General features: G+C 39.1%; 1 pseudogene; it reads right to left on the reverse strand.

The window, feature by feature from the left end:
- Positions 1-17646: 17646 nt before the first annotated feature.
- On the reverse strand, positions 17647-18266 carry LOC132654577 (small ribosomal subunit protein uS4-like; annotated as a pseudogene).
- Between the last annotated feature and the right edge of the window lie 2259 nt (positions 18267-20525).

Consider the following 20525-nt stretch of genomic DNA (forward strand, 5'->3'; position numbering starts at 1 on the left):
TCTACAGAGAATTCTCTGTTTAGCTCTATTCCCCATTTTTTAAGTGGATTACTTGGTTTGCTGCTTTTCAGCTTCTTTAGTTCTTTATATATACTGGATATGAGTCCTCTGTCAGATAAAGGGTTGGTGAAGATTCTTTCCCAATCTGTAGGTGGTTGCTTTGTTTTGATGACAGTGTCCTTTGCTTTGCCGAACCTTTTCAATTTCATGAGGTCCCATTTATTGATTGTTGCTCTTAGAGCCTGTGCTGTTGGTGTTCTGTTCAGGAAGTTTTCCCCTGTACCAATGAGTTCTAGGGTACTCCCCACTTTTTTTTCAAGCCGATTTAATGTGTCTGGTTTTATGTTGAGGTCTTTGATCCACTTGGACTTCAGTTTTGTGCAGGGTGATAAGTGTGGATCTATTTTCAGTTTTCTATATGTAGACATCCAGTTAGACCAGCACCATTTGTTGAAGATGCTATCTTTTTTCCATTGTATGGTTTTGGTGTCTTTGTCAAAGATCAGGTGTCCATAAGTATGTGGGTTTATTTCTGGATCCTCTGTTCCATTCTATTGATCCACCATTCTGTTTCTATGCCAGTACCATGCAGTTTTTAAATTTGTTGCTCTATAGTACAACTTAAGATCAGGGATGGAGATACCTCCAGAAGATCTTTATTGTAGAGGATTGTTTTAGCAATTCTGGGTTTCTTCTTATTCCATATGAAGTTGAGAATTTTTCTTTCCAGGTCTGTAAAGAATTGTGTTGGTTATTTGATGGGAATTGCTATGAATCTGTAAATTGCTTTTGGTAAAATGGCCATTTTTACTATGTTTATCCTGCCAAGCCACGAACATGGGAGATCTTTCCATCTTCTCATATTTTCTTCTAATTCTTTCTTCAGAGACTTGTAATTTTTTTCATACAAGTCTTTGACTTCCTTGGTTAGGGTTACTCCGAGGTACCTTATGTCATTTGTGGCTATTGTGAAGGATGTTGTTTCCCTTATTTCTTTCTCAGCCCTTTTGTCTTTTGTATACAGGAGGGCTACTGATTTTTTTGAGTTAATTTTGTATCCTGCCACTTTGCTGAAGGTGTTTATCAGCTGTAGGAGTTCCCTGGTAGAGTTTTTGGGGTCACTCACGTATACTATCATATCATCTGCAAATAGTGATAATTTGACTTCTTCCTTTCCAATTTGTATCCCCTTGATCTCCTTCAACTGTCTTATTGCTCTAGCAAGGACTTCCAGAATTATGTTGAAGAGATATGGAGAGAGTGGGTAGCCTTGTCTTGTCCCTGATTTCAGTGGGATTGCTTTAAGTTTCTCTCCGTTCAGTTTGATGTTGGTTATAGGTTTGCTGTATATTGCCTTCACTATGTTTAGATATGTGCCTTGTATCCCTGATCTCTCCAATACTTTAAAAATGAATGGATGTTGGATTTTGTCAAAGGCTTTTTCAGCATCTAGGGAGAATATCATGTGTTTTTTTTTTCTTTCAATTTGTTAATATGGTGGATCACATTGTTGGATTTCTGTATATTGAACCACCCCTGCATACCTGGGATGAAGCCTACTTGGTCATGGTGGATGATATCTTTGATGTGTTCTTGTATTCGGTTTGCGAGTGTTTTGTTGAGTATTGTTTGCATCCATGTTCATAAAGCCTGAAGTTCTCTTTTTTGGTTGGGTCTTTGTGCGGTTTAGGTACCAAGGTGACTGTGGCTTCATAGAATGAGTTTGGTAATGTTGCTTCTGTTTCGATTTTGTGGAATGGTTTGAAGAGAATTGGAGTTAGCTCTTTTTTGAATGTCTGGTAAATTTCTGCGCTGAAACCATCAGGTCCTGGGCTTTTTTTGGAATGGAGACTTTCGATGACTGCTTCTATTTCCTTGGGGGATATAGGACTATTTAATTGATTTACCTGGTCCTGATTTAGCTTTGGTAAGTGGAATTGATCAAGAAAATTGGCCATTTCATTTAAATTTTCAAATTTTGTTCCGTATAGACTTTTGAAGTAAGTCCTAATGATTTCTTGGATTTCCTCAGTGTCTGTAGTTATGTCCCCCTTTTCATTTCTTACTTTATTGATTTGGATGGTGTCTCGCTGCCTTTTAGTTAGCTTGGCTAAGGGTTTGTCTATCTTGTTGATTTTCTCAAAGAACCAGCTCTTGGTTTCACTGATTCTTTGAATTGTTTTATTTGTTTCTAATTGATTGATTTCAGCCCTGAGTTTGATTATTTACAGCCGTCTGCTCCTTCTTGGTGTGTCTGCTTCTTCTTTTTCTAGGGTTTTTAAGTGAGCCATTAAGTTGCTTGAATGTGCTGTCTCAAATTTCTTCTTTTTTTATTTTTTATTTTTTTTTATCAGTTACATTTTATTAACTCTGTATCCCAGCCGTGTCCTGATCCCTCATTCCCTCCCAGTCCCTCCCTCCCTCCCTCATCTCCACTGTGCCCCTTTCCAAGTCCACTGATAGGGGGGACCTCCTCCTCATTCATCTGATCCTGTTTTATCACGTATCTTCAGGACTGGCTGCAAAGCCCTCCTCTGTGGCCTAACAGGACTGCTCCTCCCTTCTGGGGTGGGGAGACCAAAGAGCCAGTCATTGAGTTCCTGTTAGAAATAGTCCCTGTTCCCCTCACTTTGGGAAACCAATTGGTTACTGAGCTACCATAGGCTACATCTGAGTGGATGTTCTAGGTTATATCCATACATGGTCCTTGGTTAAATGTCAGTCTCAGAAAAGATCCTGTGCCCAGATATATTTGGTCCTTGTGGAGCTCCTATCCTTTCCCCATCAGACTAACTCCCCTTCTTTCTTATGATTCCCTGTACTCTGCCAAAGGTTTGGTCATGAGTCATTGCTTTGAAAACACTGCTAGTTAGAGTCTTTCAGATGTGCTCAGTAGACTCCTGTCATACGTTCAATGCATATCCCATCTGTCTTTCTAAATGAGGATTGATCATCTTACCCCATGTCCACTCAATTGATTATCTTTTTTAGGTGTATAGATTTCATTATGTTTATCATATCTTATAAGTGAGTATATAAGTGAGTATCTATATAAGTGAGTATATCCCATGTTTGTCTTTCTCCTTCTGGGATATTTCACTCAGAATGATCTTTTCTAGATCCCACCATTTGCCTGCAAATTTCATGATTTCCTCCTTTTTGATTGCTGAGTAGTATTCCATTGTGTAAAAATACCACAATTTCTGTACCCATTCCTCCGTTGATGGACGTTTGGGTTGTTTCCAGGTTCTGGCTATTACAAATAAAGCTGCTATACACATGGTTGAGCAAGTATCCCTTTTGTGTGCTTGAACGAACTTTGGGTATATACCTAGCAGTGGTATAGCTGGGTCTGGAGGAAACACTATTCCTATTTGTCTTAGAAAGCTCCAGATAGCTTTCCACAGTGGTTGTACCAGTTTACATTCCCACCAGCAGTGGAGGAGGTTTCCCCTTTCTCCACAACCTCTCCAGCATGTGTTATCGCTTGAGTTTTTCATCTTGGCCATTCTGATGGGTGTAAGGTGATATCTCAGGGTCGTTTTGATTTGCATTTCCCTGATGGCTAATGAGGATGTGCATTTCTTTAAGTGTTTTTCTGCCATTCGATATTCCTCTGTCGAGAATTCTCTGTTTAGCTCTGTTCCCCATTTTTTAATTGGATTACTTGGATTGCTGCTTTTCAGCTTCTTTAGTTCTTTGTATATACTGGATATTAGTCCTCTGTCAGATAAAGGGTTAGTGAAGATTCTTTCCCAATCTGTAGGCAGTTGTTTTGTTTTGATGACGGTTTCCTTTGCTTTACAGAAACTTTTCAGTTTCATGAGGTCCCATTTATTGATTGTTGCTCTTAGAGCCTGTGCTGTTGGTGTTCTGTTCAGAAAGTTGTCTCCTGTGCCAATGAGTTCTAGGCTGTTCCCCACTTTTTTTCCAATTGATTTAGGGTATCTGGTTTTATGTTGAGGTCCTTGATCCACTTTGACTTTAGTTTTCTGCAGGGTGATAAATATGGATCTATTTTCATTTTTCTGCATGTAGACATCCAGTTGGTCCAGCACCATTTGTTGAAGATGCTGTCTTTTTTCCATTGAATGGAATTGGCTTCTTTGTTGAATATCGAGTATTCATAGGTGTGTGGATTTATTTCTGGGTCTTCTATGCGGTTCCATTGATCCTCCTTTCTGTTTCTATGCCAATACCATGCAGTTTTTATTACTGTTGTCCTGTAGTACAGCTTGAGATCTGGAATGGAGATACCTCCAGATGATCTGTTGTCGTACAGGATCGTTTTGGAGATTCTGGGTTTTTTGTTTCTCCATATGAAGCTGAGAATCTTTTTTTCAAGGTCTGTAAAGAATTGAGTTGGTATTTTGATGGGAATTGCATTGAATCTGTAGATTGCTTTTGGCAGTATGGCCATTTTCACAATGTTAATCCTACCAATCCATGAGCATGGGAGATCTTTCCATCTTCTGATATCTTCTTGGATTTCTTTCTTCAGAGACTTGAAGTTTTTCTCAAACAGGTCTTTCACTTGCTTGGTTAGAGTCAAACCAAGGTACTTTATGTCATTAGTGGCTATCGTGAAGGGTGTTGTTTCCCTAATTTCTTTCTCAGCCTTTTTGTCTTTGGTATATAGGAGGGCTTCTGATTTTTTTGAGTTGATTTTGTATCCTGCCACTTTGCTGAAGGTGTTTATCAGCTGAAGGAGTTCTCTGGTTGAATTTTCAGTAACCAAGTGATTGCCCATAGTAAGGGGAACAAGGACTATTTCTTTTTTTTTAATTCGTTTTTATTTTTTTTCTTTCCTTTTTCTTTATTAATTACACTTTACTCACTTTGTGTCCCCCCCCCCCGTGGTTCACTTCTTCCTCTGGCCCCAATCCCTCCATTCCTCCACCCTCTGCATACATGCCCCTCCCCAAGCCCACTGATAGGAGAGGACTTCTTTTCCTTCCTCCTGATCCTAGTCAATTAGGTCTCATCAGGAGTGGCTGCCTTGTCCTCTTCTGTGGCCTGGTAATGCTGCTTCCCCCTCAGGGGAAGGTAATTAAAGATCAGGCCAATCAGTTCGTGTTAGAGACAGTCCCTGTTCCTATCACAATGGAACCCACTTGGATACTGAATTGCCATGGGGTACATCTGTGCAGGGGTCTTAGGTTATCTCCATGTATAGCCCTTGGTTGGAATAGCAGTCTCAGGAAAGACCCCTGTGTTCAGATTTTTTTGGTTTCGCTAAAGAATTTGGTTATCACTCTAGATGAAAATAGTTTACTAAGGGAATGTGAGGGGCTCCAGCTCCTTGTCTGATGTGAGGTAATTCATTTCATGGTACTGATTTTAATTCAATCACCAGGGAGGGAAGAGGCTACACTGAAGCTAGACCATCACTGAGCCTGAGTTCATCTATAGGCTAGCTAACTCCAATTAAGAACAATCCTTATCTGAACTACATTGAGCTTCACGACTCAAATATGCTTTATATACATTAGAACCTTTGTCAATATGACAAATCCAGTCCCATTATCTGGGATACAATAGGTGAACATATGTAATTTTAACATCTTTCTCATCTTTATACACACTTTGAGCTCCATTTTAATATATTCATTATGGTCCCTTGTCTTCTCTAAATAGTAAATACTGCTCAGTGTGTAAAACTGGCATGTCCCATAAATAATACTAAACACCCTTTTTCTGCCAGGCCTCCTTAGTAGTTATAGCTATTCTTCCCTTGATCTCATAATCACTGAAAATTAATATATCATTGATTTAGCTTACTATCAAAGTAAACCAAACATTAGATTGCAAATCTGATAAAACAAAAACACAAAAACCCTAGTAAAGCTAGGATAGCATATAGCATATAGCATATATACAATAGCATAGAGAAGAAGCATACAGGCAAACACTAACAGAATACCACAGCTGGACAGACTGCGACAACCAACAGATACACCTAATTCCTAGCCCTTGTATCACTGGCTCCAGAAATATTGTGGCAGAGGGTAGGGAAGATAGGAAGAGCCAGAATACCAGGAAGTCTGCTGTGATACAGTCTCTCCTTAAAAATGGCTGCATAAGACAATCCTGATGAGACCTCATAAACTAGGGCCAGATGGAAGGGGAGGAGGACCTCCCCTATCAGGGGACTTGGGGAGAGGTATGGCAGGAGATGAGGGAGGGAGGGTGAGTTTGGGAGGAAATGAGGGAGGTGGCTACCGCTCTGATACAAGGTGAATAAACTGCAAGTTGTAAAAAGCTAATAATTTTTCAAAAACTGGCTGCATCAACAAGAACAGAACATTGGATTTGTTGATGTGCAAGTGGGAAATTTTGACAAAGAATTAGCCTCTACCAAAGATGAGCTACTTAACTGAGCACCCTATAAAATGTGGCCAGTCCTTGTGATGCCATTCTTGCTTGTGAATTTGACTACATCTGGAATTAATTAAAACACAAGAGGCTGGATTTTTTCCTGGTTGAATCACCTGGAGCGAAGAGACCCACCTTAATCTGCATCTATTGAGATGTGAGGATCCACCTTAAGTCTTAGCCACACTGTCTGGCACCAGCCTATATAAAGAATCTGTAAGAAGAAATGAAATGGGACTGAGAAAGTGATATGATTTTATTTCAACTAAAACCACATGAGAATTAAAATATGAAAACACAGCATGCAGGTTCATTCAACACACTGAACAGTATCTAACTGACATGTTATGTGTTTGGCCAGGTGGTAGTTGTGGTGCATGACTTTAATCCCAGCACTTGGCAGGCAAAGTCAGCAGGATCTGTAAAGTTACAGGCCATTGCGGTCTACTGAACTAGTTCCAGGAAAGCCAAGACTACTAGAAAAAACCCTGTTTCATGAGAGCAGGGAGGACAGAAAGATGTTGCAGGTTCTTTTTTTATGTTTTGTTTTATTTTGATTTTGTTGTTGTTGTTGTTTTTGTTCCTTTCTCTCTGGCTTTCTTTTATTGTAGACAGTTTTTTCTTATGTATCAAGCTGTGGAAGTCCTGGACTTGCTTTGTAAAGCATGCTTACCTGAAACTCAGAGATATAGTGCCCTGGAACTCATTGAGATATACTGCCCTCTGTGTCCCTGAGTGCTTGATTAAAGGCATGTGCCTCACAATGTTGCAGGTTCTTGGATATTTTACTACTACAGCATTTCCGTGGGATTCTCTAGCTGGTTACTGTGAACACTAAATGTCTATTGAGATAGGCATCTTTGAACTCTAGCGACACTATTCACAGAAGGAACTGATATACAATTATGTGCACGAACATTTGGCTGGTGCTTTGTGATTTTAAATAATAGAGAGTTGAGTTAGTGGAAAAAGTGGATCAGTTTGAGAGGAGTTACAGGTGAGGTGAACATGATAAAAATAAATTGAACTAAATTTTCAAGAAACCAATAAAAATTTTAATGTTGAAAGTTGCTAAAATCACAGATTCATAACATAATCAACTCTTACCTTAGCAAAAGTAAAAATATAAGGACACTGAAAAGTATTTGGGTATAAAATCACTAAGTCTTTTAAAAAAAAAAAAAAAAAAAAAAAAAAAACAAATTCTTACTGTATATCCTAGGTAGGCCTTGCCCTAAAACTCCTCCTGCTTCAGGATCCCAGTTCTCGAACACTGGGATAAGGTGTGAGCTGACACACCCAGCTAAGCACTGACTCCCTTTTTTTTTGAAACCTTTTTTTTGAAATGGTGTTGATTCAACCTTATTTTTTTTGATATTTCAGATTTCCTTTTTTCATTAATTGCTTTTTAATTCACTTTACATCCCTATCATAGTCTTCCCCTTCTCTTTTTCCCTGTCCCACTCTCCCTGCATCTTTCCTCACCCTTATTCCACAGAAAGTGGGAGTCCTCTCTACCATGATTCAATCTTTTATTTAGAAAGGTGCTATTGGGAGTTTGCGGGGTCTCTAGAGACTGTATATAAGGACCTCCAAGGGTTCATCAAAGTTCACTCTTCTCCAGAGCAAACAGAGTTTGTCTCCACACCTTCTGGCTCCAGACCCTGCTAGATCTACCACCTCTCTGCACTGAGGGTCTGACCCAGAACTGAGCTAAGTTTACTGCATCCCAACAAAATATTGCTGAGACCAGAGACAGTTGCTTGGGTGAGTGCATGATTTACAGGAAAGAAGTCATTAATATTTACCACTTTTAATTAATTACCAAACTGAGGATTCTGCTTAGATGTGATATTTCACTATTTAGCAAAAATGATTTTGTTACCATTTGATCATATTCCTTGGTATAGAACATGTTAAAGATGTGGATCATTATAGATTTATCATGCATGACTTAATTCCTCTGATGTATTATACTAAGAGGCAATTACAAGACACTTTTCAATTTTGAGTTTTTTCTTAATTCTAAAGCATTTGAGCATTTTACTATGTATGTACTGCATATAAGCAAGATCATAACATCTAATACTGCATACATATATAATATGTAACAAATAAATATTCTGAATGGCTTGAAAAATACCAGTCTTTAGAGATATTTTGGGGTAGTATAAAAGTAAAAAATACAAGATTTAGCAAAAGAAAAAAATTTCTTTTTTTTAAATTTATTTTTAGTATTAGTTATATCTTATTAACTCTATATCCCAGCTGTATCCTTCTCCCTCATTTCCTCACCATCCCACCCTCCCTTCCTCATCTCCTCCCTGCCCCTTTCCCAGTCCACTGATTGGGGAGGACCTCCTCCCCAATAAAACAGGGAGGACCTGTTTTATCAGGTATCTTCAGGACTGCCTGCATAGTCTTCCTCTGTGGCCTAGCAGTACTGCTCCTCCCTTGGGGGTGGGGAGTAATATTTTTTTCTGTTGTAAATTGTAAGAGAATCTCAGGGATGTTTGATAATAGGCTGCCATGTTGTAAGAAGTGGCTATTTTTAGCTATAGATTGGTTTACTAGAATGGAAGTCTGCATGTAATAAAGTAGAGAGAACTAATTAAACCATTTTATTCATAAGAATAGGTCCTGATTAAATGATGCAAATTTTCAATGCTGTGTTCAATTTTTGATATTTCTGTGTATTTATGAATTAATTTGGAGTGAGATATATAATGTACTGAAAAAAAAAAAAACAAATGAGAAAAACATGACCATCAAAGAAGTTTAGAAATGAAGCCAAGGGGCTGGCTAGATGGCTCACAGGTTAAGAGCACTGGTTGCTCTTCCAAAGGTCCTGAGTTCAATTCCCAACAACCACATGGTGGCTTAAAACCTTCTATAATGAGATCTGTGCCCTCTTCTGGCATACAGGCAGAACACTGTATAAATAATAATAAATCTAAAAAAAGAAAGAAAGAAAGAAAGGAAGGAAGGAAGGAAGGAAGGAAGGAAGGAAGAAAGAAAGAAAGAAAGAAAGAAAGAAAGAAAGAAAGAAAGAAAGAAAGAAAGGAAAGAAATGAAACCAGTAGCCAGGCAGTGCTTGCACAAGCCTTTAATTCCATCAGTGGGAAAGCAGAAGCAGGCCTGAGTTCAAAGGCAGCCAGGGATACAAAGATAAACCATGTCTTAAAGGACAAAAAGAAAAGAATAAAAGAAAAAGAAACGAAAAGAAGGAATGAAAGAAATACTGGAGCCACAGTCCCTTTGCCCAACTAAGTATTGACAATGAGTATTTGTATTGGTTTTTGATGTACACAGGATATCCAGGATATCATTTCACTCCATTTGTTTCAAACACAGAAACTTAAGCTCTTTGAAGGAAATGTGGCTCAATCAAACCAAGATTATTTCTGTGTAGACGCTTAAAGGGATCGAAAGTGAACTCCTATTGGTTAGACAGCCAAGTCTCAAATACTCATGTGAACTTCATTTATGCCTCAAGATTTCCTCCCATATACTCAGGCAGGAGTTGTGTTTTTGGGAAGCAAATAAGTTTTTACAAGAAAACAATGTTCCTAGATTCAGGACTGACATGAGATGACTGGAGAAGTCTCTGAGAGATAGTTGGCTTAGATTCACTTCAGGTGGGAAGTTGCTCCCACAAGGCTGGTGAGGTCACTGCACCATTCCACAGGTTGAGGCTGAAAATGGGGATGAGCTGATCAGCAAGCTTCCCTTGCTTCCTGCTTCCTGATTTTGGACGCCATGGGGCCAGCTGCCTAGAGCTCCTGCCAACATTTCTTCCCCACCGTGATGGCCAATACCTTGAAATATAAACCCTCAAAAATTCTTGTTCTTGTTAGGTACTTGTAGCAGAGAGAAAAAGTAAATAACATTGCTTTAAGTGTCAATGGATGGGACAGTGGAATCTGAATGATTAATAAGCTAAAATCAGAAAGCAAAGCAAAGCATTTACTAGGGAAGGTGTGAAGCCGGGGTGCCTTTTCTTGGACAGAAAACAAAGAAGGAGGTGTTTTACTTACGTATGTCTGTAAGGTAGTGTGTGCATGTGGGTACACATTTTTTTTTTACCCCAAAAAACACTGAAAGAAAGTCTCTGACCTTGAGCCAAGGTGACATTTGGCAGAAGTCTCCAGGACAATTTCAGATCAGAAGGCACAAAAGGTCAACAGAATTTTTTTTTTTCGTTCTTGAAACAGTGTTTCTCTGTGTTGCCTTTGCTGACCAGGACTTGCTTCATATACTAGGGTGGACTCAAACTCACAGAGATCGTCCTGTGTATTCCTCCCTGAGTACCGGGATCAAAGGCATTTGCCCCCACGTCCGGCTACTACTCTGTTTCTGTCAGGAAAGTGTAACAGGAAACATCAGCACCCAAAATCCTATGCTTCCTTTTATCCTTGATCATGCGAAAAGTGAAGCCTGTTTTGCCATAGACAGAATTGAATCACAACTTGAATCAAATTTTGAGCAGTCTCTTGCTTCTCTGGGGTCCAATAATAGCAATTCTGCTTCTTTCCTCAGGAAAGTGGAGTCAGGCATCTCACAGGCTTTCCTGGAAGAGCTCACCTGCCCCATCTGCTTGGGCTGCCTATCAGACCTAATCACCATAAGCTGTGGACACAGCTCCTGTTGGGCCTGCCTCTGCTTTTTCTGGGAAGACCAGCAAGTTCCTGTCCACTGTCCCACGTGTAGGCATCCATCCAGGCAGAAGGACTTCAGAACCAATGTTGTTCTGAAGAAGCTGGTGTCCATTGCCAGACAGGACAGCCTCATGAAGTACCTGAGCTCTGAGGAGCACAAGTGTGTGACCCACAAGGAGGCAAAGAGGATCTTTTGTGAGGAAAACAGGGTCCTCCTCTGTCAACTGTGCTCTGACTCTCAGGAGCACAAGGGTCACAGGCACTGTCCCACTGAAGCAGCTGCTGAGGGGCAAATGGTAAGTGATGGTTCTGAGAGAATATGACAGCTGGAGAGAGGGAGCTTAGCAGAGCACAGGAAGATGCCTGTCCTGATTATGAGGAAGCCTTTCTGTTTTAAGTGGTGGCAAATTTTAAACATGTAATGGAGAGAGAGTGACTATGATTATATAAATATTTTTTAGAAACCCATAAGTGTAAAGATAATATCTAGTTTTATATTTCCTCATGTCCAGGTCCCTGGAAAGTGACTAAGTAAGTTCATATCTTTCTAAACTGTCCATGACTGGAGAAAATGAGAAAAAAAAAACATTGGAATTAACTAGAGAGAAGGATCTGGGAATCCCAACCAGATGCATGTTACCCAGTGAGGCTTATAAATGACTTAACAAAGGGTTATGCTGTATTTTTTATTTCTATTGCCAGAAATCTAAAATTCATTGTCAACAAAAGAAAAAATGAAGGACACTGTGATCCTTCTACTCTCCCTAAAGTAAAGTGTTCATTGCCTAAGAGTCCATCAGTACTATTTATTTACCTAAAGTGGACATTTTTTGTTTTTTACAGGAGAGATTTCTGAATCAGATGGCATCTTTATAGAAGAAGATCCAAGAAAATCAAGAGAATCTAAAGGCAGCGAATAGAATGACAACTCAGTGGTTGGTGGTATGAAATTGATGCTGAAAATCAGCTTGAAAATAGATTGAGGCAGCTCTTTTGCAAACCTGCTCATTCACAAGTTGAGAATAAGGCATGGACATTGATACTAGGAAAACCTTTTCTGCAGGCCTCTAATTCTGAGCGTAAAATAAAATTCTCCACTCAGAGAGCATGGCCAGGCTATGGTAGAGAATGTTGAGACTAATGAGTGACTTCCTGTCAGTTTAGCACAGTATGTTTGACTTTATGGCTATATCATGATATTTAATTACTACGTGCAGAATGTCATATTTGTTTGAACATATGAATTATCAAATAATCTTTTCAATTGGCTCAAGATCTCATTAAATTGATGAAAATACTTAGAGAAAATGATGGGTTTGTTTCATTGTGCCATTAACATAGAAAAATGAATGAAATAAAATAATTTCCATTTCTGAAAAGTGGGCACAGTAAATCAGTGTGTACACCACAGTGACAGAATCGACCAGTCGAATTTAAGCTTAGATGGAATCAGTTGAGATGATAAAATATTCTGGGCTTTTTCTTCAGGACTATGTGACTCTTCAGAAAGAAATGATCAGGATAGAATATAGGAAACTACATCCAATTCATTATGAAGAAGAAAAGCAGCATATAGAGTATATGGAAAATGAAGGCCAGACTATGTTAGAGAAACTGAGGAAAAGTGAAGCCTTGATGGTCCAAAAGAGGAGTCAACTAATAGCAATGTATCGGGAGCTGATGACAATATTCCAGCAGCCATATGTGGTGCTGCTCCAGGGGAGCATGGAGGAGTGCATGAAAGGGCTTTGTTATCTGAGGCCCCCACTCTGACTGTTACATCTAAGATAGCTGTCCACATTCCCTGCACTTATTGTCAGCGGATATTAGGGATAATCTGGAGACACTATGTTCTGTTATAACCTTAAAAGAGCAAGCTTTTGACACTGTGTCTGTGGATTTCCCCATTGAATATCTCTTCATTTTTTTCTTTTGTAGCTTGCTTCTCTAAAATCCCAAATGTAGTTATTCCTGTTACAAAACATTCATTATTTTTTGCCTCAACTTGAAAATTATGTATAGTTTTAAAGAAATTTATAGTTAATGTCTTCTCTTTACAAAATGTATTTTTCTGTGTTCTTTGGAAGGTGAAACATTGATGTATGGACTTCTTTGGTGGTGAATGATTGCCTGAAACTCACAGTAATCCTGAGGTCTCAAAACCCCAAATTCTGGAATTATAGGCATGAGGTGTCATTCAGGGGTGACTTTGCAGTTTGAAATTATTCTTAGTAAAATCATGCCTGTGCTTTGTGGACAGGCTCAAGGAAAGTCCCACATGTAGACATCTGTGGGTTGTAAAACAATGTACAATCACTATGCATGTTCTTCTCCAATATTGCGCTCACTGTCTGATTTCATCAAGAATTCTCTTCTGCTCATTTGCTTGGTTGGTATTATCTTAAGACATGAAAATAAATTTGAAAGATCAATAAGTGTGATGATGACTAACATTTATATGAACTTCATACAAAAACATTGTAAGCCATTTCTTCATGAGTCTAAACTATTCTTGTTGTTTTTGCAGGACTTGGAAGACATGTTCAGAAGGTGAGTACAATCATCAGTGCAAGCCAGGATCCTTGAACTAGGCTATAAAATTGATCAAGCTGCCTTAACAAACTAAAAATATCCTTTAGAAATGAATAATACTCAATTGCTTGTGTATGATGTTTGAGATTGGTTTCATGTATATGACATCTGTTCTTTACCAGAAAGTGCCTTTACTTACTACATAATAGTAAAGCAGTAATGCAAAAGGACTTGGTGATAAAATATCTACTTTTGAAATCATAAATCTTGAGGCCCATCAGCAGCATTTTCTTGTAGTAGAAGAAGTAGCAGGACACATGGACAAACAAATTGGTAGCAGGAAGGGCTTGTGTGGGAAGGGATTTAACTCCTGAGTCCCTGTGTGAACTTGGGGTGAGCATTTCTCCTAATCACTGTAATGGTTTCTTTAGCACCCGGCAGATCAAGGTCTTCTTGTCCTTGCAGGAGTGAGTCAGTGCAGCTTTGCATGCCCCAGCCTATGAAACCAGAGCTCAGTGCCTTGCCCATCACTGGACTGATTGAGAGGTGCAAGTGCTTCCAAGGTGAGTGTCAGCACTGCTGAAAAGGCCAGAGGTGCACTTCAACAATGAGATAAGCTTACCACAACCTGTTTTTTTTTAATCTCCACTGAAAGATGTGTCATTTCTAATCATGTTTATTCACATGGTTATTTAAAAATATACATGAACATGAATATATTGTTGTATGTGATCCAGGATGAAAATATAGTATCAGTTTTTTCTTGTGACATAAGGAATGATAAATTAATTCATTATAATCTAATTCATGTTAAATAAACCCAGTGATGAAAATATTTGACTGCCTTTCCTTAAACATTTTAGCTGTAGAATTTATAAAGTACCTTCACTTCTTAGATTAGAAATATACAAATTATAGTGTTATACACTTGTAATCCCAACAATATAATATCAAGACATGAGGATTACCCATGAGTTTGAGGCTAGCCTGGTTGATATGCTGAGTGACAGGCCAGTCAAAAATATATATCAAGACTGTATCAAAAAGAACTAAATAAATAAACATAAAATAACTATATACCCAAGGGTATATATCATGAACAATAAAAATAAAACCAATTTGTAGGACATGAGACAGTGTCTAAATTTCCCTGTTACATCTAAATGTGAATTATACCCTCACAGGGAAAGAGTATCAGAGAAGCCAATTGGATAAAGGCAGACAGTTACAACCAGCAAAACACTTTTAATGCATACTTAGCTTCTCCTTGAGTATAAACATGAGTGCTTACATGCAAATAAAGATATGATTATCATCGCCTCTCTCTTAGAAATGAGTTTTGATGGAGGCCCATGAGGACAGCCTTCATTCTAGACCTTGAAGCAATGCACACATCTTCCTTTTGCCAGGTGTAATTAAAAGTCACCTGACAGAAGTAGGATGAAGCTCCCTTCTCTTTGTTTTATCAGGATCCCATTTTGTTGCTTGTGGAATTTCTTGTCTTTAAAGTGCTTGAGCCACCTTTAACCTTCTAGCCTTAGATGTCTCTCTTATAGCTTGGGCAATCTCCAGGTACCTCTCTCATCTGAGAAATTAAAATGCTCATTTTAATTAAAATGTTGCCTCTTTCCACAGTGTATATTTCATTTGGAAAAGCAATCTTAGCCCCTGACAGTATGACCCCATTTGATGTTGTGAGAAGATTCAACTTTAGCTTTCACCATCAGGAGACATCTGTGAAATCATCTCAACACTATTTTGCTTCCAGGGGATCACAAAGCTTCACCTCTAGGAAATATTACTGGGAGCTGAATTTAACCAAGTCTTTGGAATGGGCTCTAGGAGTCTTTCAGGATGACAGTCAACAGAATGAACCTGAGGGTGTATTCCTCCTTGTTTGTGTGAAGCAGGGTAACCAGTATAGTCTGCTCACCACCTGCCCAGAATTTCAACACTATATAGAGATGCCAATGGGCTGGGTTGGTATGCTTTGTCCCTTCCCATTCTCATCCCCTGTCTTAGGGTCTTGTTAGACTGACCTGCAGGCTGGGTTAGTAGGGGAGGAAGCTCCTCTTTTCTGGGGGAAAAGGAAGACTGGAGGGGGGAAGGAGCAGAAGTTGAGGGTTGAGTGAGAGGGGAGACTGCACTCTTAAGAGATGTAAAGTAAAAATCTCAAATAATAAAAAAGTAAGAAAGAGAATGGCATATTTCTGAGTTAAAACACCTTCATTTCAAACCTCTGAAGCTTTTATATTTTTCACTGCAGTAAGTCACCTCCTTCTTTGGTTGTCTCTCCAAGAAAATGCAACCTTACTTCACGCCTTCCCTAGTAAGTGCTTTGCTTTCATATTTGATTTTAGCATCCTAGTAATGCAGATCTCAGTGTTTCACTTCTTGTAAAAGTATGTTTTATTTGCCTGGTTCAGTTAATTGTCTGGGAGGCATACTGCCTCTTCTGCTAGCCTAGGCTTATTGCTGGAAGCTTCTAATCTCCATACACTCTAACCTAGGCCTGGGATTTCTTCAGCCTCTGAGACTTACTGCTTAATATGATCACCCATTCTTGTTCTTACTGAGCTTTGGTCTGGCTGTTTTAACTCTGATGTTTTAACTCAAATTCCTCTCCCAGCTAACTTATTCAATCTGGCTTTTCTTTAGGCCTCTGAATTAATTAGCTTAGCCTCCAACTAACTCCAGCAATCTGCTGTAATTTCCTGGCTCCATCTCACTCTCTGGCTCCTTCAGGCTTTACCTGACTTCTCTCTCCACAAACAGTCTCTCTATTACTATCCCAGTAAAACTGCCTCTTATCACTTTGTATTGCCACCTAAGATGCCCCTCTTTCCTCTCTCTTCTCATGAGACTGGGAGTATCCTATTCTGTCAAATCTTCAGTTATTTGTCATCTTTTCTGCCACTCAAGTGGACATAAATTCCAAGCATGGGTGCTTCCTTCTGCAACCAAATTTTATCTTCATTGTTTGGGATTAAAGGAACGTATCCCCACACCTGGATCTAAGCTTTTCTTTTCCTGAAACTGGTTCTGTACCAGACTGGCCTTGACCTCTGATCTGCTTGCCTCTGTCTCCTGAATTAAAAGTGTGTGTGTATTCCAGCTGGATCACAGAGATTTAGAAGATCTTTGGATCTCATCTCTTACCAGAACAGCCATGTTCTAAAGTAACATTCCTCTACAACCTCTTGACACTTGAAGACCATATTAGTTACTTTCCTTTTTCCTGATTAATTTTACATGAACAAGAACTTCTTGGGGCTCACAATTCAAGGATATTGTCCATCAAGGTGGGAAAAAATGGTGGCAGGATCCCAAGGCAGCTGTTTTAATGGCATCCCCAAAGCATTAGGAAGCAGGAACTCTAGGAAAGCTTCCTGCTCAGCTCCTTTTTTCCTTTTCTTCATTTTGAGACTCCAATCCATAGAAGGGATAAATAAATCTTATTACCATTTAGGGTGGCTCTTTCCAACTAAAGTGAATGGAATGGCACTAATTCTTCACAGACTTGTCCAGAGGTTTCTATGTCTATCTAAATTCCATCATGATGAACAGTAGGGGAACCCTCCTGTGTTATGGGAGGAAACCTTGAGTCATAAGGGAAGCTCCCATGATTGTACAAGACTTGGCTATCCAACCAACAGGTGCCCATCTCTTTAAATATCTACACTAAAACTCATTTTGATTTGATTGAGGCAAATTTTGTCCAGCAACTTAAACTTTCAGTGTTTGACAAAGTTGCATTTAATTGGCTTTAGCTGGTGGTCCTGTGTTCCTCAAATACCAATACTCATACTCATTGTCACTGTTAAGAAAAGAGTTTGTGAGTACAATATGATGCTCACTCCTCTTTTGTTTTTTTTTTTTTTTTTGTACATTAGACCCTCCAATCTAAAATAATTTGGAAGAACATTAAAATAACAAAAATTGAACACAGAGTTGAAAAACTTTATCAAATTTTTACAAGCTCGTACACTTGCAAGAGACTTCTTAGAACAAAACACTTCTCACAGAGCAAACCCAAGTGCATATTAGAGGAAGATTTTTTCCAATTATCAATTCTGTTTTATTAGTCAACTGGAAACCTACATGTAGTCCTCAAGTCCAGGAAGTTATTGATATAATCCTCTTCCTCATCTTCACCACCTCCAGCACCACCCTGGCCTTTCTTGGCATTCTTCCTCTTCTCTCAGCCTGGATGAGAAAGGAGGAGATGTCCATGTGCTTCTGGGAGTCCAGATGGACAATGAAGCACAGAATGTTCACCACCTTATTGCAGATCCAGATAGATGCTTGGAGATCAGTATACAGGCATGGTGAATGGATTTGGCCAGGTCAAACTTAAAGACCTCATTCTGCAGCTGCCTGTCCAAGAAATCCTCAGCCTTCAGGCATAGGGTATAATCCAGCTTCATCTTTCCCTCATTCAGCACTCCAATTTGAACAAGTTGCCTCAGTAGAACATTGCCTTCAAAAAGATGCTCTAGGGGTCCCTTTTGTCCAGTGTCAACAATTCCCAGGCAGCCTTGCGAATCTTGTCCAATGTAAACTTGACCCACTACACCTCTTGTTTGTTGTGGAGCTCGTACTCTCTGATCAACATCAATTCTTGTTTGAGAATGATTTCTCAAAGGGTCTTTGTGGGGTCACATAGTTTTTGTGGCAAACCCAAATTATGGTAACCAGCATGCTGACTTCTCTAGGCCTGCTGATTCTATGAACTGATGCCTGGGAGAAAGAGAGGTGCAGGGAGATTTTAAAGATGAGGAACACACACATGTGTGCATGCACACACAAATTCTATCCTAGTTGGCAACTGCAGCATAAAACAAGAAATCAATTTAACAGGAACCAAGAATATGCAGATACAGTTAGCTGGGGTGTTTCTACCCTGAGTTTTCAGAACAGTGTTGGGTGCTTCCCCTCAAGACTTTTCACAGCAGAGAGTAGAAACCCAGGGTAGGATTATGCTACTGTAAATGCTTATTCACCATCATTGACCACCACCAACATGCATGCCATAGTAAGTGAGACCACCTGGACTTAGAACTAGCTATTATGCTTATTTCTCTACCTGAGAAAAGAACGGTAAAGACAGAGGAAAGAACAGCACAGGGTGACAACAGTCATTACATCCTAAAATTCCCAGTTGTCTTGTCAAGCAATGCACAGATCATCCAGCTGGACAAGACTCTCTTGGATTAACAACTATTGGAAAAGAAGACCACTGATGTATCTCAAAATAATTCTCGAATTTTTTTCTTGTAAATCTCCCGTACACCTAACTGGCTAAATTTCCAGTCTCTTGTGTCTGTTCAAATTGTTAAAGTGTAACCTGGGCCTAGGATCTGAAAGAGAGTCAAGAATGACAAAATATTTGAATATATACCCATAGGATCTATATGAGCTACTACCTCTCATAAGACAAGATTCTCTTTACAACAAATGGAAACCATCACTGCAAATCACATCTTGTTACAAGGGAAAAAGTCTACAGATCATGGTGATCCCAACCCCAACAGATATCTATATCCCATAGCTACAGCCTCAGTGGTTCCGCAAATAGTGCGGATGGTGGGGCAAAGAGATTCTGAGAGGCAAAATACAAGGAAGTGTGATGTGAAACAGCCTGTCTTAAAACAATTGCATAAACAAGAACAAAATAATGAATGTGTTGATGTAGAAGGGAGAATTTTGGAAGGGACTCACTACTAGACCTAGAAATTAGCCTCTCTCAGGAATGAGCTTTCTAAATGATCATCCAATACAAAGTGATCAGCACTTGGGATGGTTATTCTTGCTTATCAACTTGATTACATCTACAATTAACTAAAATGCAAGAGCCTTGGAAATTTATATATATATATATATATATATATATATATATATATATGAGGTTTAATAATTGGAAGCAGGGAGACCCACCTAAATATAGATCAATTACAGTCTGAGGTTCCACCCTAAAACTTTGCCACACCTTTGTTTAAACAAACCACATCATCTCTCCCCTACCTCCCCCCTACCTCCCCCGCCCGCGCCACCTGAGGATTCTCTAAGGCAGAAGCTAAATGGTTTCTAGTAACCTGTTCAACTAGGGTTGAGACGTTTGTTCCAGGATTTGGCTATCACTCTAGGTGAAAAGTAATTTACTAAGGGAATGGGAGGTTCTCCACCACCTGGTCTGCCATAAGGAATTTCTGTTACATCATTGATTTTAATCCAGTTACCAGAAGAAGCTACAGCATCAATGACAGTGCACAGCCTGACTTTCATCCATGGAATTCTTGAAGTCCTTATATGAACCACATTTCTACCTACAGGAGTCAAATAAATTTTACATACATAAAAAATCTTCATCAGATGACAAATCCATTGTCATATTCGAGGATTTAATGGATTATTTACATGTAATTTTAACGTCTTTCTCATCATTAGTATACACTTGTTGGTATCTGTCTCAACATACTCATATGGTTCCTTGGGCTCTCTAAATACTAAGCATATCTCAATGTAAAAAACTGGCAAGTAACATAAAAGAGTCCTAAACACTCTTTTCCTGCTAGTCCTCTTTTGATCTCATAATTTTTGAAACAACATTAATTTAGCATTGATTTGATTAACTATAAAAGTAAACAAAACAGTAGATTGCAAGTCTGGTAAAAACAAACAAAAAACCTAGTAATGCTTATTTACAAAAACATAGAAGAGACACTCAAGGAATATCACAGCTGGACAGACTGTGAAAACCAACAGATCATGGGGCTCCCAGCCCCAACAGATAAACCTATATCCTAGCCCCTGCATCATTGGCTCCAGAAACATTGTGGAAGAGGGTGAGAAATCTAGGAAGAGCCACAATGCCAGGAAGTCTGCTGTGAAAGTGTCACTTCTAGAAATGGCTGCATAAACAAGACTAGAACAATGGACATATTGATGTGGTAGTGGAAA

The sequence above is a fragment of the Meriones unguiculatus genome, chromosome 6 (genome assembly GCF_030254825.1).
Source record: "Meriones unguiculatus strain TT.TT164.6M chromosome 6, Bangor_MerUng_6.1, whole genome shotgun sequence".
In the NCBI taxonomy this organism is placed as follows: domain Eukaryota; kingdom Metazoa; phylum Chordata; class Mammalia; order Rodentia; family Muridae; genus Meriones; species Meriones unguiculatus.